At 38.0% G+C, this 19,459-nt stretch overlaps 1 protein-coding gene across 43 annotated transcripts in view; it reads left to right on the top strand.

Annotated features, from left to right (window-relative positions):
* Positions 1-19,459, top strand: part of TBC1D5 (TBC1 domain family member 5) — a 589,150-nt gene that overhangs the window by 155,032 nt on the left and 414,659 nt on the right. For 20 of the 43 annotated variants that reach the window (XM_081573315.1, XM_081573314.1, XM_081573358.1 and 17 more), the window contains one exon: positions 4,753-4,954. The exons of 3 other annotated variants lie outside the window; for them this stretch is intronic. The gene's annotated coding sequence lies outside the window, so the exon portion shown is untranslated. Of the gene's footprint in view, positions 1-4,752; positions 4,955-6,381; positions 6,462-9,107; positions 9,446-9,616; positions 9,747-19,459 lie in introns of all 43 variants that reach the window. 20 more of the 43 variants (XM_081573325.1, XM_081573363.1, XM_081573332.1 and 17 more) reach the window with 6 other exon arrangements.

Here is a 19,459-nt window from a genome sequence, read left to right as displayed (position 1 = left end):
AATCTTTATATTAAGTCGAGTACGGTTTAATTGGACTAGATAAAGTGTTATATATATTCAACAAATAACTTAAAGATTGTGTGCCTGAAAAACAGAGAGTAGTTGTTATTGGTTGATACCTTTGAGAAGGCTTGAAGTCATCTCTTCCACTGCTGTATCTGTATCTTTGGGATGGTCTGCTTCGGGATCTCCATTTTAAGAAGCTTCTTAGATTTTTAAAGACACTGAAGTTTGAGACCCACTGCTGAAGTCTCTGCTGACAGCTTTAAGATGTTGGCTCTGCCCTTGCAATGGAAGCGACTATTTCGCAGCTGGGGGAAGAAGAGGGGTGAGCTGCGGTGGCCATTCCTGATGAGCTGCCTGCCCTGTGCTGGGGAATTTCCAAAGCTGTCAGGGTCGGTCTTTCAGGTGCACTCCTGCAGTGCAGGAACATGTCATGTTAATGGCGATGCCTGGCGCAGAGCCTTCAGGGGTGTCCTGAAACACTAATACTTCAGGTGTGCAAAATAGTGATTCACAGTTTTAGAAAGCCCAGCATCTTACTCTCCCCTTGCTTACCCTCCTTGTTAGTGGAAAGAACAATAGCCTCTGTCACTTACTGGCTTCACTAGCGACTTTACACATTCCTAAATCCAGTGTCCTCATCTGAAAAGTAGGCTTAAAGACTGTAAAATTCTAAGGTTATTGTGAGGATCAATCTACCACAGTTTTAGAATGCTTCAGCGTGCTATTATAGTTCTGTCCCGGAGTAGGCCTGCTAATAAATAATGACTGTTATTCCGCAGCCTAAGGTAGGTGTGCTTTATGGAGTTAACCAATTTTAGGCTGCATTCGTCAGATTATGGAATATGTGTTTTCCTATCTGATATGGTGTGACAGATAGAAACAAGGAAGGTACTGGACATGTGAAGGGATTTTCCTGTGGGCAAACTGTGTAGACCTTTTTTTTTCTTCCTAGTACCCATATCCTGGTAAATTCTAAATGCAATTCTAGCGCAGACCCTTCCTGCAATTCCAGACTCTTCCCGTAGCCCCAGGTGTTTATACAACAGGACGTTTTCCTTAGCTAACCTCTTCGCCTGTCCAAGTCTGAACTTTGGGCCCTTCCTCCCCACACCTGCTCCCTTTTGTTGGGATTCCCTACAGCAGTGCGTGGAATCGCTCTCCTCTGCAGCCTCCACAAAGTCTCATCTTCCAGCAAACCCTGGCAGTGGTTCTCTGCAGAGGCCCTCTCTGCCTTCTGGTCTTCATCTCTCCCACCACCTTAGTCTGTGCTGCTGTTCCTCCCACTGACCCCCTCTCCATGATTCAGCCAGAGTGGACGGTTTTCCAACAGACAGTTGCTTGTCTACCTTGTTTAAGACCCACAGGAATTTTGTCTCACTGACTTAGCCTGCTTTGTTTTGGTTTCCTGTACACTCCCTGTCTGCTTCTCTTTCCTGACTTTGAATGCACTTATCTCATAAGTGCTTTTGGATCTTTGCACTTGATGCACTCAGACTGGAACACGTCCCGTACCTTTCAGATCTCATCTCATACAGTCCTGCTTTAGATCTTTGCTGCTCTCTGGGATAAATCCAGTCTTTTCCCATGTTTATAATAGCGTTTATCTCTGTTTGCAATTATGCATTTGCATGGCTGTTGGATACTATCTGGTTCTCCAAATAAAATGTAACTTCTGTGAGACAATTTCAGCATCTACAAAGGTCTTAGAACAGCCTTGCCAGTGGATGAGAAATATTTCATGACTAACTGAAGTATATAACTAGACAATTAAAAACAAAGTGATTAATTCTAAAGTGAGGTAAATACACATGAAGTCGCAGTGTTGGCAGGTTAAGTATTGTTACTTGGGAATATGCTTGTTATTATAGCATTGATTTCATGGGCCTCTAGTTTTACTTAAAAACTAGTAGTATTTTGAATTTTGAATTTCCGAGTACACATTAAGAGCTTCCAGAAGTTGATTGTACTTTAATGACTTTGAGACTCAAAACTTTCCCTTTCCTCACATCTGGACAGTATTTGAAGTTTATAATGTTAACTTGTTGGTTGCATACTTTTTGATGTTTACTATATGGGATGTAAGAAGGCAATGGCACCCCACTCCAGCACTCTTACCTGGAAAATCCCATGGACGGAGGAGCCTGGTGGGCTGCAGTCCATGGGGTTGCAAAGAGTCGGACACGACTGAGCAACTTCACTTTCACTTTTCACTTTCATGCATTGGAGAAGGAAATGGCAACCCACTCCAGTGTTCTTGCCTGGAGAATCCCAGGCATGGGCAAGCCTGGTGGGCTGCCGTCTATGGGGTCGCACAGAGTCGGACACGACTGAAGCGACTTAGCAGCAGCAGCAGCAGCATATGGGATGTATTTATTTATGTTATTTGCTTATGGCATAAAACTTTTAAAATGCTACCAAAATTTACCAAGACAAGAAACTATAGAAGTTACAAAAGTTGTGTTTTTTTTTTTTGGTCCTTATAAAAGCTAGAAAAAAGAATGAAGAAGATTAATATATTATTGGAATAGTGCTTTTGTGTTACTTTTTGGTATTTTGACCTTAATTTACTGTAGCACTATTGTTAGCAGATTGAAATGTTCTTATGAAAACTCTTAAGGCTGTAGTCTTTTCTTGAAAATTGGTTTAGTACTGTTGTTTACATTGTGAAATTAGTGCTTTCAATAAGATTTTGGTTTCCATCTATCCTGAATTCTCCCTAGGAGTGCACAACTTCAAAAATAAAGAGGCACAGTCAGCAGAAAAAGAGGTGGTCTGAGCATTTATGCATTAAATATGCATGTTAATTAGGAGAAAAATTAGAAAAATATGAAAACAGATGTTACATAAATTATTGCAGTCCCAGGGCAGCAGTAACTTATACACTGACAATAATTTTTATATGTGCATGTGTATGTCTATTTCTAGATTTCTCAATGTTTATGCAATTCCATAGAGAATAACTGGAAGAAAAACTGGTATATCCTTTCAGTGAGACTGTGGTAAACATTCCTCCTGCATGTGGCTTGCTGAACAAGTCTAGGCATAATATACACTCTTCCTGTAAGCTAACCATCCGTGCTCCCTGAGCTTCCCTGTAGTCTTTCCTTCTTGGTTTCTTTGATAGTATGTCAGTGAGATCTTTTAATGGATATGTCCTGTCTAAACAAGAAAGTGAATCATAATCCCAAGCAGTGTGGGAAATGTAAAATTGACTGTAGTGTAAAATATGTATTTAGGAATAAAATCACAACTTTTGAGGACACTGATTGTAGTGTTACTTTTTCTTTGTTTACAGTCTTACTTTCTGAAGAAATAGCCATCCTTCTCTGAGTAGTGTTGACACAGTAGTATGACAATCTGTACTAAGTGTTACATAAACATACATTCATCAAATACACATATGTTGGAATAACTGATAGATCCTCGAATGTCTTTACTCTAAAGAAACATCCATAATATAAAAATGGTCTGTATTTTTGCAAGGGGAAGATGAGAAATAGAGACATGCTTTGTTACACTGGTGTGGCAATTTTTAGTTCAACTATACAGAAAAACCATGTGACTAGATTGCTGTCCGAGGAGCTGCTGCTGTTATCTGGGTATTTTCCATTCATAGATTATATAACTTAGAAACATATTGTTTGTAACTTTTCAGATAAGATTGAAAGTTAAAATAAGGAAATGCTCCATCAGAATGTAATAAATCATTCTCTTTATCTAACAAGCAAACAAACCATGAATTATATTCAGTTACAGGAGCATGAAACAGTTTCTGTAAATCTACCTAGAGATCAATGCTACATTCATTTGTAGTCTTTAGAAATCCTTCTTTCTTATTTGGTTTTAGTAGCATATGATGTTAAAATGTGTTTTAAGTAATTAATTTCTTTTGATCCCAGAGGTTTCAGATATACCTGTTATCATAATGCTTTTCAATTCCATGTTTTTGATTTATATTTTACTTTATATTGCCTAAGTATTGTTGCCTTTTTGTGCATATGCCGAGTCACCAATAAGCTGTAACAGGTTATTGGGAGTAAGCTAATACAGAATGAAATCTAGAAAAGACTGATCATATTGTTTAGTAATTTATTATCCTTTAGAGGTTCTTTACTTAAATTAGATATTTAAGAAATTCTGTTTTTATTCTTGAAGATTTTATGTAGATGTATCTCTGTCAGATAAGATTTGTGGAAGTTAAAGGTGATAAATGGTTTTCTATAGGCAAAAAGGCTATGGAAGTTAATTTTTAATTCACAAATAATATTTACTTGCCACACTGATACATCTGTATTCTAATTTTACATTTTGTTAGTACTTTGGAATTAATTTTCAGTGGAGTTTTTTCACATTTGTTTTAAAATGTCAGATTTCCATGTTTATTTTATGTGATTTAATACTTTTATTATGTATTAGAGTAGTGCATTTCTTATTTGAACACTTTTACTTCATGTCAGTGAAACAAAGTGATAGCAGGTGATGTATTTTATATTGAGGTGTTTCAAGTTTTTGTTTTTTTTGTTTTTGGTATTATAATGCTTTTAATTGTGAGCATTATAAAGTGAGTTTCTTTCTTCTATTTTAGATGATGGAAAGGGTGATTAATATGGAAGCTAACAGTTGTCTCCTAAGAGCCAAAAATATGCCATAAATTTTTTCAGCTTTTTGCATTGATGGCTTTGATTTAGGGATCCTTTGCTTAGGGAGAGGAATATTTGAAGCTATTTTATTTATTTATTTTTCTAGGTATTTGCTATTCATCCTGAAGCTCAGGTGAGGCAGAGCTCAGCTGATCTGTATTTCTTGATTGTTTACTTCCTATTGGCCAACCAAGACTTCTATTGGAGAATTCTATTGTACAGAGCCTGACGTTATCTGTGGGCCATAACAGGAGCATGCATTTGCAAGCGTCAGTTAGATTTGTGGATCAATAAAGTTTTCCTGAAAGGTAAGTATATGATCATTTCAAAATGTACGTTTTAAATTCAGTGCCATTAACATCTATCTTGGTCTGTTCTGGCTTCTGTAACAAAAATCCCATAGATTGTGTGACTTATAAATCATAGAAATTTATTTTTCACTGTTTTGGAGACTGGAATGTCTAAGATCAAGATGCTAGCAAATTTGGTGTCTGGTGAGGATCCACATGCTGGTTCGGAGATGGGTGTCTCCCTGCTATGTCTTTACACAGTGGAAGGATAAAAGAGTTCTCTAGGGTCTCTGCTTATAAGGCACCGATCCCATTTATGAGGGCTCCACCCTCATAACCCAATCACCACACAAAGGCCTCACTCCTATACCATTACGCTGGGAATTAAGATTTAGTTTTGGGGAATGATAAACATTCATTTCGTAATAATACCCTTATGATAGTTATCATAATCTGTTTTATAGATTTGTGTACAGAAAATGTGTGTTGATGTGTATGTATGTGCTGTGTGCTCAGTCGTGTCCGACTCTTTGCGATCCCATGGACTGTAGCCCACCAGGCTCCCCTGTCCATAGAATTCTCCAGGGGAGAATACTGGAGTGGGTTGGCATTTCTTTCTCCATGTATGTGTATATGTGTATGTATGTGTTTATATACTTCTACTGGGTTTAGATTGCAGACTTCTTCAGGGAATAATGTTACCCTGTAACAGAGTTCCTTGACAATTTCTTTCCACTTATCTATTGACCCACCAAATTCCAGTCTTGTCTTTTTCTTCATTATTTTCCTTCTCTCTTAATTAAACTTGCATTGGGCTTTAAAAATATTTTCCCACTGGAATACTTTCAACCCTTTTCTTACTGAACACTTTTTGTATTCTTATCTCTTTTCCTTTTTCTTTGCCTTTTTTCTTTCTTTCTTTCCTACCTTCCTACCTACCTACATTCTGATGTTCATTAAGTTTAAGGTGTTGCAAACTTAGAATGATTGAACTTAGAGTTGCAGGTATATTAAATAGGTAGCGTTCACTGTTCTTTTTTTTTTACCACAACCCTTAGTAAGAAATAAATTTTGCGTTTATGAGACATTTTCCACAGGCATAAATGCACAAATGAAGCTAACAAAAGTTGAAACAGTTCTGCCTTGGCTACCTTAAATGTGTACTGTGTTCTATTTTATAACATTTTTTTGTATACTTCATTTAATATATACTGATACCCATGATTACGTTTATTCCCCTATCCAATGATGGATCACGTTATGACTGACTTGTAGGGAAAATAAATGGAATGAAGCAACTTGTTTTCTGTCTCAATCCAGCTGCTCTTCTGTTGTCTTCTCTGTGCTTCTCATTTCTTTTGATTGAGTACAAGTTATCAGATGACTTGGGGAAGGAACTGTGTAACTGCTGAAAAATATTGGAGCACTCATTGGTTCTTTTGCAGTAAGAACACAGACACAAGTGGTCATATTTCAAAATATAAATGGAAGAAAATCTTTAATAGAATCATGCCTTTATAGTAAGGTGAGTTTTTAAAAGTTCTATTCTCATTCATTCTATCTGTATAAATTGTACATGCTGATGCTCTCATCATTCCTGCTTTAAAATATTTTAAAATTCCAAAGTCCTTTATATCAGCTTAGAATAACAGATTTTTTTTCCCCCAAAGTGGTCTGTTCTAGTGCTCCTTCTGATTTTATTTAACATTTTTATCCTTTTCACAAATTACAAACAGTTAAAAATTAAAAATGTAATATATTTTTTAGAAAGTTTAGTATATACAGAAAAATAAAAAGAAGATAAGAATTATGCTCAATCCAATATATTAAAAGCCAAAGCAGTCCTAAGAGGAAAGTTTATAGCAATAAGCACCCATTTTAAGAAAGGAAATCTCAGGGGTGTCCACTGTCTTCAATTTTATTCAGCTCAGTTTTGGAAGTCCTAGCCTCAGCAATCAGAGAAGAAAAAGAAATAAAAGAAATCCATATTAGAAATGGAGAAGTAAGACTGTCACTGTCTGTAGGTGACATGATACTATACATAGGAAATCCTAAAGATGCCACCAGAAAACTCCACTGGAGCTCATCAGTGAATTCAGGAAAGTTGCAGGATACAAAACTGATATACAGAAACCTCTTGCATTTTTATACACTAGCAATGAATTATCAGAGAGAGAAATTAAGGAAACAGTTCTATTTATCATCTCATCAAAAAGAGTAAACTACTTAGGAACAAACCTCAGTAAGGAGATAAAAAACTTGTACTCAGAAAACTGTAAGATACCAATGAAAGAAATCAACAACACAAACAGATGGAAAAATATATTTTTGAATTGGAAGAATTGATGTTAAAGTGACTGTTACTACCATTATTAAGGCACTCTCTATATTCAGTGCAATCCCTATCAAGATACCAATGGCATTTTTCACAGAACTAGAATAAATAATTTAAAATTTAGCATGAAAACACCAAAGACCTCAAATAGACAAAGCAAATTTGAGATAGAAGAAAAGAGCTGGAGGAATCACACGTCCTGATTTCCGACTATACTACAAAGCTACGATAATTTAAAAAAGATACATATGTCAGTGGAACATAATAGATAGCCCAGAAATAAACCACATGCTTATGGTCAATTAATCTGTGACAAGGGAGGCACAAATACACACTGGAGAAAAGACAATCTCTTCAATAAGCAGTGCTGGGAACACTGGGCAGATACGTGTCAGAGAATGAAATTGCAATAATTCTCTAACACAACAAACAAAAATAAACTAAAAATAGACTAAAGACCTAAATGTAAGACCAGATATTATTAAACTCCTAGAGGCAGAACACTCTCTGAAATAAATCGCAGCAATAGTTTCTGGATCTATCTCCTAAAACAAAGGAAAGAAAAATAACAATAAACAAATAGGATCTAATTAAATTTAAAAGTTTTTGTACAGCAAAGGGAGCCATCAACAGAAGAAAAGTACAGCCTGCTGAATGGGAAGAGATATTTGCAAATGATATGACCAATAAGGGGTTAATATCCAACATATGTAAATAGCTCATTTCACTCAACATAAAAAAAAACTAATTAAAAAATGGGCAGATGAACTGAATAGATTTTTCTAAAGAGGAAATGCAGATGACCAGTAGGCACATGAAAAGATGCTCAGCATCACTAATAATCAGGGAAACACAGGTCAAAGCATTTGGATTTGTTTGAGATATCACCTCAGTGGTGATGGCACCGTGATGAGATACCACCTCACACTGGTTAGAATGGCTGTCATTGAAAAGAGCACAAATATCAACTGTTGGTGAGGGTGTGGGAAGAAGGAAAACCCTTGTACACTGTCGATTAGACTGGACATACGTGCAACCACTGAGAGAAACAATTTGGAAGTTTCTCAGAAAATTAAAGAAAAAGAACTAGCACATGGTTCAGCAGTTCCACTCCTGGATGTATATTTGGAAAAAACAACACTGTCAAAAAGGTACGTGCACCCCAATGTTCACGGCAACATTACTTACAATTGCCAGTGTATGGAAGTAACCTGAGTGTCCATAAACAGACGACTGGATAAAGAAGATATTTTGTGTACACACACACACACACTGGAATGCTACTCAGCCATTGGCAGATGATGAAATATTCCATCTGGAGCAACATAGGTGGACTTGGAGGACATTATTCTAAGTGAGTCAAAGAAAGACAAACACTGTATAATATCACTTATATGTGGAATCTAAAAAATACTACAAATCAGTGAATGAAACAAAAAAGAAGCAGTCTTACAGATACAGAGAACAAACTAGTGTTTGCCAGCTGGGAGGAGGAAGAGGGGAAAGGCAAGAGAGGGGTGGGGGGAAAAAGGAATATTATAGAAGTATGTGAAATCATGTGTGTGAAACTTTTGAAAACTGTAAAGCACTATAGAATTTGTAAAACACTATAGAATTAATTTCATTCAATGGAAAAAAAAAAAACTGCACACAGAGGAAAAAAAAGAAAAGCCCAAATAAATAACTCAGATTCCATGTCAGGGAACAGAGAAGAGCAAACTAAGGCAGAATGGGTTGAACAATGGGACAAACAAGAGGCACAAATACATGAACTGGAGATTAAAATAACAACAGAAAACACCAGTGAAACAAAATTGTGTTTTGTTTTTTTTTAAGATGAAATAGAGAAAACTTAAGCTGGATGTACCAAGAGGGGAAAAACCGACACCACTGAAATACGGAAGTTCATAAGAAGCTACTATGAATAATTATTCACCAACAAACTGGACAAATTAAAAGAAGTGGTTAAGTTTCTAGAAATATGCAGCCTATTATATTGAAGAAAGAGAGACTCTGAATAAGTCTGATAGATTGAATCAGGAAAGTCCCAGCCACGTTCTGGCACAGATGGCTTCACTGATGAATTCTGCCAAATGTTCAAAGTAGAATTAACGTCAAACCATCTCAAACTCGCGCAGAAAACATAAGAGGAGGGCACGTTTCTGTTTTATCAGGTAAGCATTACCCTGAGACCAAAACCAGGCGTGGACACTATGAAAAAGTTAGAAGCCAATAGCCCTGATGAACACAGATGCAGAAATCCTCAACAAACTCTATTCAACCAAATTCAGTAGTACATTAAGATTATACGACAGAATCAAGTGAGGTTTTTCTTTTTTTTGCAGGGATGTAAGTGTGGTTCAGCATCCTGAAATCAGTGTGATACACTGTGTTGATAAAACGAAGGATGAAAATCATATGATCATCTCAGTAGATGCAGAAGGAGCATTTGACAGAATTCAGCATCCATTCATGGTATGAGCTCTCAAGAAACAGGGCATAATGGCAACTTATTAAACACAATAAAGACCACATACAAACAAACCATAGCTAACGTCATACTTAATAGTGAAAATCTGAAAGCCTTTTTCCTAAGATCAGGTGGACGATAAGAATGCCCAAGCTTCCTGCCTCCCCTGCCGGCCCTGCCACCCCCATCCCCAAGGAGCTGAGCATTCTTTACTTGGGCTGTATATCACAGTGTTTTTTTAATGAGTAATTATGAGAAAAAGATGGTGTTCCTCATATTAAAAGAAACAATCTCACCAATTTTGTTTGACATAATACTGGAAGTTCTAGCCAGAGAAATCAAGAATAAGAAATAAAAAATATTCAGATCAGAAAGGAATAGAACTTTTTATTTGCAGAGATATGATATTATATGTTAAAAACACCACCAGAAAAAACCTGTTAGAATTAATAAATTCAGTAAAGTTGCAGGATTCAAAATCAATATACAAAAATCAGTTGCATTTCTGTACACTAATAGTTAGTTATACAGTGGAGGTGATAAGCAGATTCAACAAATTAGATCGGGTAGACACAGTGCCTGAAGAGCTATGGATGGATGTTCATAACATTGTACCAGGAAGCTGTGACAAAAACCATCCCGAAGAAAAAGAAATGTAGTAAGGCAAATGGTTGCCTGTGGAGGCTTTACAAATACTAACCGCTGAGTAAAGAAGAGAGATGAAAGGCAAGGGAGAAAGGGAAAGATATACCCAACTGAACGCAGAGTTCCAGAGAATAGCAAGCAGAGATAAGAAAGCTTTCTTACGAAAACGGTGTGAAGAAATAGAGGAAAACAATAGAATGGGAAAGACTCGAGATCTCTTCAAGAAAACTAGACATACCAAAGCAACATTTCATGCAAAGATGGGTACAAAAAAGGACAGAAATGGCAAGCAGAAGCAGAAGAGATTAAGAAGAACTACTGTACAGTTGCACTCATTTCACATGCTAGCAAGGTAATGCTCAAAATCTTTCAATCTAGGTTTCAGCAGTATGTGAACTGGTAACTTCCGGATGTACAAGCTGGGTTAGGAAAGGCAGAGGAACAAGAGATCAAATATCCAACATCCAGTGTGTCATAGAAAAAAACAAGGGAATTCCAGAAAAACATCTACTTCTGCTTCATTGACTACTCTAAAGCCTTTGACTGTGTGGATCACAACAAACTGTCGAAAATGCTTAAAGAGATTGTAATACCAGAACACCTTACCAGTTTTCTGAGAAACCTGTATGCAGATCAAGCAACATCAGTTAGAACTACCTGGAACAATGAACTGGTTCAAAACTGGGAAAGGAGTATGTTAAAACTATCTTGTCACCTATGCACAGTATATCACGTGAAATGCCAGGCTGGGTGAATCACAAGCTGGAATCAAGGTTGACAGGAGAAATATCAACAACCTCAAATATTCAGATGATACCACTCAAATGGTGGAAAGCGAAGAGGAATTAAAGAGCCTTTTGATGAAGGTGAGAGAAGAGAGTGAAAAAGCCGGCTTAAAACTCAACATTTAAAAAAGTAAGATCATGGCATCTGGTCGCATCACTTCATGGCAAATAGATGGAGAAAAAGTGGAAACAGTGACAGATGTTATTTTCCTGGGCTCCAAAATCACTGCCGAAGGTGACTACAGCCATGAAATTAAAAGATGCTTGCTACTTGGAAGAAAAGCTATGACAAACCTAGATACCGTATTAAAAAGAGACATCAATTTGCTGACAAAGATCCATCTAGTTAAAGCTGTTTTTTTTTTTTTTTCCTCAGCAGTTATGTACATATGTGAGAATTGGACCATAAAAAGGCTGAGTGTTGAAGGATTGATGCTTTTGAACTGTGGTGCTAAAGAGGACTCTTGAGAGTCCCTTGGAGAGCAAGGAGGTCAAACCAGTCAATTCTAAAGGGAATCAACCTTGAACATTCATTGGAAGGACTGATGCTGAAGTTGAAGCTCCAATACTTGGGCCACCTGATCCGAAGAGCTGACTCTTCGGAAAAGACCCTGATGCTGGGAAAGATTGAAGGCAGGAGAAGAAGTGGGTAACAGACCATGAGAGATGAGATAGTTGGGTGGCATCACTGACTTAACTCCTTAGATAGTGAAGCACAGGGAAGCCTGGCATGCTGTAATCCATGGGGTCACAAAGGGCTGGACACAACTTAGTGATTGAAGGACAACAACAACAGTGAACTATCAGAAAAATTAAGGATATAGTCCCATTTACAATTGCATCAAAAAAGAGGAGTTGAAAGATATGGATACTGACGATTATAAGACATTGATGAAATAAGCTGAAGTATACACAAAAAAATGGAAAAATATTCTCTGCATATGGAAAGGAAGAATTGATGTTGCTAAAATGTTCATAGTACCCAGAACAATCTATAGATTCAGTGAATTCTGTATCAGGAGTCAGCTGGCATTTTTCACAAAGTAGAAAAGCAATCCTCAAGTTTGTATGTATCCACAAAATACCCTAAATAAAATACTCTTGAGAAAGAACAAAGCTGAAAGCACCACACTTCATGATTTTAAACTTTATTACAAAGGTATAATAATCTAGACAGCATGGTATTAGCATAAAAATGGCCATATAGACTAATGGAAAAGAAGTGAGAACCCAGAGATAAAACCACACTTGGATGGTATATTAAGTTATGACAAAGGATCTGAGAATGTTGATTGGGCAAAGGATAGTCTGTTCAATAAATAGTATTGGGAAAATTGGACAGTCACAGGCAAAGGAATGACCTTGGCCTCTCATCTTACATGATATACAAAAGTCAACTCCAGATGGATTAAAGACGTGAACACAGAAATTTCAGTATAAACCTCATAGAGGCAAATGGGGTAAACTGTTTCACATTGGTCCTGACAATTTTTAAAAATTAATATAAAAAACAAAGGCAACAAAAGCATGTATCAGCAAGTGGACAGGAGTACATCAAAGTTAAAAATCACATGATATACACTATAAATATTTTGTTTTATTATATTAAGGTCAATTGTATATTAGTAGAGCTAAACAAAAAATTAATATAAAAAAGAAACAAGCTAAAACCCCCTAACCCTATCTTGTAGTCATGAACTGATGTAGTATTTGAAAAATATAACATAGTTTTAAAAATTTTAGTTGAATTTAATGGAGGGGAAAAATGACATGAAACTTAAATGATTAGTAAACTTGAGATTTGATCCTAAGAGGTTTCAAAATCATAAATATTTGATCCTAACAGCCTTCCAGCATGAAATAAGATTATGGAAATCTTTAAAGACTGTGGAAATACGAAAATAGGAAGGCTGATCTGATAGTAGAACATCTTTATTTTAGAGTAATTTATTGAGGTGAATTTTTTTTTAAACAGTTTCTCCTCATTCTGACCTCCTCCCAGTACCTGGTATCCATCATCAATTTGTATTTTGTCTCTGAGGGTTTATCTATTTTGGTTTTCACTTCAGTGGAATTGTGTATAGTATGTGATCTTTAATGTCTGACTTCTTTCATCTGGCATACTGTTTTCAACGTTCATCCCTGTGTCAGCTTGGATCAGCTATGCATCAATATTTTATGCATTTTCACAGCTGAATAATATTCCATTGTCTATATAATATACTTGAATTCCCTGGTGGCTCATATGGTAAAGAATCTGCCTGCAGTGCAGGAGATCCAGGTTCAGTCCTTGGGTGGGGAAGATCCCCTGGAGAAGGGAATAGCACCCCACTCCAGTATTCCTGCCTGGAGAATTCCAGAGACAAAGGAGCCTCGCAGGATTTGCTTCTACTTTTTGGCTTATGAGAAAAGTGCCTCTATGTATTTATGTGCACATGTTCTTATTTGAGCTCCTGTTTTCGGTTCTGTTAGGTATATACCTAGGAGTATAATTGCCTGGTAATGTTGTAATTCTTTGTTTACTTTTCTGAGGAATCACCAAATCGTTTTCCACAGGGGCTGCCGTGTTTTATAGCCTCACCAGCAATGTGTGAGGGTTCTGGTTTCTCCACGTGTTATTGACACTCGTTATTTTCCATTTTATTTGAATATTAGAATATGATACTGGTAAAGGGCTTTCAGCAAAATAACACTGTAGAGAAATGATTTATCTCCATTATTTCTTATACAGTGATTATACATCAGTTCAGAGTATCTCTTAATTCTCCTTCCTGTCCCAGATTAACTGACCAGTAGAAATTGTTTTCTAGGAGAAAAAATTTCTACTCTTCTTCATTTTCTCAAAGTCATGCTATATTTTGCTTCATATTTCTACTGTGGCTCTTTTTTTTTTTTTTCTGCTTGTGTGTATAGTTCTTTGTTTTTATCAGACTTTCTAATTACCATTCCTTCTGCTTAATGTTCAGAGGAAGTCGGTCTGTGCGTCTCCATTTATGGATAACACCACAGTTGTACTTTTAGGCTTAAAATGTATGATTTTACATCATAAAATAAATTTTTTGTAACGTTACCTACTCTCTTGCTGAACAAATAACGTCACTTAACCTGGACCTTCTCTTTTAATATGGACCAGAACTTCCTTGGCCTTTTGTTGAAGTAGTGTCTTTTCATTATATTCCTGGGTTAGTACTCATGTTTGTTGTGTCCTGTTGTTACAATTGAAATAAATCTTCATAAAGTTAAATGATAAAAGATAAATTTTCTGAATTATACATATTAGAAACTTTTTTTTTTTTTTAGTTCTCACATTTGATTGACAATTTTTCTGGGTATATGTTTCTAGATATAAAATAATGTTCCTCTGAACTTTGAAGACTTTGCTCAGTCTGTATCTAACATCCATTATTCTTTCTGAAAATTTGAACCCAGTCTACTCATTGAAAAGTCTCCTAAGAGATATCAGAGTGAAAATGAAATAGAGAAAAGTTCTCAATGATTTCGCTTTTTAGAGTAGAGAGGTTGATAAGAAGTCAGATAATGAAAATATGTAGCTGGTTAGGTAGTGGGGCTGCGAAGGAAAACAGAGTAAGGACAGGAGGATAGAGAGTTAATCTTACAGGGAGACTGGTGTGAATTACATGGGTTGGTCAGGGGATGCCTCCCTGAGAAGGTAACACTGGTGTCACTAAAGGTAACACTTCAGTAAAGCTGAGGGAGTAAGCAGCGGAAGCAGAGCTACAAAGGCTCTCATGTAGGAGTATAACTGATGTGTCCAGGAATCAACCGAGTGGTCAGCCTGACTGCAGCAACTTGAGGAGAGTTCAGTTCAGTTCAGTTCACTCAGTCGTGTCCAACTCTTTGCGACCCCATGGACTGCAGCACGCCGGGCCTCCCTGTCCTTCACCAACTCCCGGAGTTTACTCAAACTCATGTCCATCGAGTCAGTGATGCCATCCAACCATCTCATCCTCTGTCATCCCCTTCTCCTCTGGCCTTCAATCTTTCCCAGCATCAGGGTCTTTTCCAATGAGTCAGCTCTTTGCATCAGGTGGCCAAAGTATTGGAGTTTCAGCTTCAACATCAGTCCTTCCAGTGAACATCCAGGACTGATCTCCTTTAGGATGGACTTGTTGGATCTCCTTGCAGTCCAAGGGACTCTCAAGAGTCTTCTCCATCACCACAGTTCAAAAGCATCAATTCTTCGGCGCTCAGCTTTCTTTATAGTCCAACTCTCACTTCCATACATGACTACTGGAAAAACCATAGCTTTGACTAGACGGACTTTTGTTGGCAAAGTAACGTCTCTGCTTTTTAATATGCTGTGTAGGTTGGTCATAGCTTTTCTTCCAAGGAGCAGTTCAGTTCAGTTGCTCAGTCGTGTCCAACTCTTTGCGACCCCATGGACTGCAGCACACCAGGCCTCCCTGTCCATCACCAACTCCCAGAGCTTACTGAAACTAAATATCCATTGAGTCAGTGATGCCATCCAACTATCTCATCCTCTGTCATCCCCTTCTCCTCCCGCCTTCAATCATTCCCAGCATCAGGGTCTTTTCAAATGAGTCAGTTCTTCGTATCAGGTGGCCAAGTATTGGAGTTTCAGCATCAGTCCTTTCAGTGAATATTCAGGACTTACTTCCTTTAGGGTGGCAAGTGTCTTTTAATTTCACGGCTGCAGTCACCATCTGCAGTGATTTTGGAGCCCCTCAAAAATAAATCTGTCACTGTTTCTGTTATTTCCCCATCTATTTGCCATGAATTGATGGGACCGGATGCCATAATCTTAGTTTTCTGAATGTTGCCTAGTGGGGATCAAATGAAAGCAGTCACTGGGAATCTAGGCCTTTAGAGATATGTACTTGGCTTTTATACTGAATGAAATGGGAAGCTATCGGAAAGTAAGTATCAACATCTGATTTATAGTTTAAAAGAATTATGTGCTTCCAGGTTGAGCAGCAGCTGTAAAAGGAGCAGGGGCAGAAGCAGAGGGTCCGTGTAGAAGGTTGGAAGTGAGAGAGAATTGTGGTTTGAACAACAGGACTTACCGATGGATTGGATTTGAGTTATGGCTTTTGAGACTTGAAATATGAAGAATGGCTTCAGCTGTATCTTTGGTCTTAATGAGAGTGTTATTTAATGATGAAGGGGGGAGATATAAGAGGAGCATAGTTGAGGGAGAAGGCCAGGTGGTTGGTTCTGGAGATGCTAAGCTGAGGATGTTTATTATACATTCAAGTGGGGAGGTCAAGGAGACAGATCCTGTCCCAGAGTTCAGGGGAAAGATGAAAAAAACCCTGAAAGTCATCAGCTGTAGATGGTATCTTAAAGGGGTAATATTGATGCAGTCTGTAGATACAGCTAGAGAGAGTTGAAGGCCTCCATTTTGGGGCACTTTAAAAGAAGCTTTTAGAGGAGAGGAATTAGTGCAGGAGGCCAGGGAAGAAAAACAGTGAGATAAGAGGAAGACGCTGGCTTTCAGAATATCTGACAGCCAAGGAAGCCAAGTGATGTAAATGTATCAAGGAAGTGGAGTGATCGTCGTGACACATGGTGCTGAAATGTGGTTATATGTGAACTGTGAATTGATTGTTGGATTCATCAGTGGGAGGACAATGGTGACTTTGAGAAGGGCAGTTTCAGTGGAGGTCAGAAGTCTTCCTGGGGTGGGTTCAAAATGTAGTGGTTTTAAATACAAGGTGGAGTGGTTATAAGTTGGAGTGGGGTCAAGGTGGAGTGGGGTCAACGTGGATAGAACAGGTTCAGGGTTGAGTGGGAGGAAAAACATAAGTGGCAACTTAAGAGGGATGCTGATCAAGAGAGGATGTTTTATTTTAGTAGAAGATAAGCAGCATGCGTCAGTATTGAGAATGCCCTGGAGAGGAATGAACTGGTGATACAGGAAATAGTAGAGAATTGCTGAATCGAGGTGCACATGTGGAGGGATTAGCCTTCGATGGGCGCATGGGTGGTTTATCCTCAGTAACAGGAAGGAAGGAAGCACACACAGGCACAGACCCATCTGTGAAAATCTTTGTTCAAGTGTGACTGTCCAGAAGTAACACCCCAGAAGCATCGTGGCTCACCCTGGCTAGCTGCCTTCCACTTCTGGATAGTCACACCCCAGAAGCATCGTGGCTCACCCTGGCTAGCTGCCTTCTGCTTCTTTAGGCTTCTCCTTTTCAGCTTGCCCCTTCGTGGTTTTTATTTTGGCAATGTAAATCAATGGTGGTTTCCAGTTTAGGAATTTTGTGTTTTTAAAAAATTATGTTACTGAAATGAAGACATACAACACGCATTTATGAGCGATTCATGTCTTGAAACTTTAGAAAATTCTCAAATGTGTAGATATTTCTAGAGTATGTTCCAGAAAACCACCAGCTACATTAAGATCAGAAGCGGAACTGCTCTCTCACACCAGCTGTAGGCACCTTGTGGTTCAGATTCACTTACCAGGAAAATTATAAATTGCTTCATGTTCTGGATGGCTTGAACACAGGTGAAGTCATGAATGCAGACATCTGTGAGTGTCAAGAGTCTCTTGTGTTCCTTATGACTCATCTCTCTTCCAGTCACCTCAGCCCAGGTTGAGAAATATGAGATGCAGTGACAGCTTTAGAGTTCCAGCATTGTTTTCTTGGTAAAATGTGATTTCTGGGATCATCTCATTTGTTTCTTAAATAGAATAATGTTGCTCTTCCTACTCATTCTTCTTTTTATTAATATTCATGTTTATTTATTTGGCACCGGGTCTTAGTTGCGGCATGTGGGGTCTAGTTCTCTGACAGGGATCAGATCCATAGCCCCTGCTTTGGGAGCTTGGGCTCTTAACAATTGAACTACCAGGAAGTCCTGTCTTCCTCCGCATTGTTGCTCAAGAGCCTGGTTCTTAATGGCAGTGCTACTCCCCTCTGGCTGTAGAACCTGGTCATGCTGCCTTGGGACATGAATCACGCAGGTCGTTTGCTGTGTTCCAGTACAGCAGAGCTTAAGTTAGGAAGAATAACGGGGGAAAAGGTAGCAGAGTTATAGCTGACCCTTAAGCAAGGCAGGTTTGAACTGCATAGGTCCACCTGTACATGGGTATTTTTCAATAGAAATATAGTAAATAGTAGTACACGGCCCGTGATTGGTTGAATTCTCAGATGCCTAGCAACATTGGATACAGACAGCCAACTGTAAATTATACTCAGATTAACCCCTGAATTATTCAAGGGTCAATTGCAATTGTGAGACCAAAAAACTGACTAGCCTAGTGCTTCGTTTTCCTCACAGCACCTTTAGTGAGTCCCTCTTAGGTTTAAATAACTAATTTCTATTCTTTACAGACTCTACCTTTCCCAAAAACCTGGAAGAAGTTCCTTGGTCACTCAGCTGAAAGACATTTTGAGTGGGATCTCCTTTATATCCATACATTTCCTTGTCTTCCTACGATACATGTACTGAGAGTCAGTGTATTTGGTTTACCGTCGGTTTACTTAGTTCTCTGTGGGAGCATTAACTGTTACAGAAGTAATAATTAGAAATAAGATGACTTCGGCTTCTTATAACTGTATTCTGATTCCTTCTGAAGGCAAGGTTTATCTTATTGCATTTCACTTTAAGCAAAAATGAAAGTTCACTCTCGTTTTTCTTTGGTACGTGCCCACAGTGTATCATGGCCTGACATGTGAAATGTAAGTGTTATTTGTGCTTTGTCCACCCAGTACTTTGTGGGCTAATACCTCTGAGAAGGGTCTTCAGGGAGTTCTGTTTGTAGTGTGTCACAGACTACTCCTTCGCTGTCTTCTTGGCCGAGTCCCTGAAAATAACTTTGTTACTTCACGTTGTTTCACTCGTCCTCTCCTTCCTTGGGTGTCTCAGGTACGTTTCTCTGGTAGGCTGCCACTGTGTCATCTGTGACTTTGCTTCTCTGTTTAGGTTGTTGACTTAAACCAGTTGCAGTGACTTTGCCACTATAAGTACAGGTTGGTTTTTTAAAAATCCCAGCTATCTCATTCTGACACACTTGTGTTCCTTTGCAAACTATTAGTGAAGGCCATTCCCCAACCTCCAAGTCTATCTAATAGTTTTTCTAGGTTAAGCAAAACAATTATTGTCTCTGTGAGGTTTTATGTTAGTGGCATATTTTGAGTAATACCTAAGGATTTTTTTCCTTCAATATTTTCATTGTATGAAAAAATTTTAAGTGAACAAGAGAAGTTTGGGAGTGTCAGGAAAAGGTGAAAGGACAGTGCTCTATTCATAAACTCTAAAATGTCATCAGCCTTTGGAGTAGAATCAATTTGAAG

The sequence above is a fragment of the Giraffa tippelskirchi genome, chromosome 2, assembly GCF_054371585.1.
Source record: "Giraffa tippelskirchi isolate mGirTip1 chromosome 2, T2T-mGirTip1v1.2.pri, whole genome shotgun sequence".
Lineage (NCBI taxonomy): Eukaryota > Metazoa > Chordata > Mammalia > Artiodactyla > Giraffidae > Giraffa > Giraffa tippelskirchi.
The sequence above is the reverse complement of the archived record's forward strand: the minus strand, read 5'-3'. Positions and strand labels throughout refer to the sequence as shown.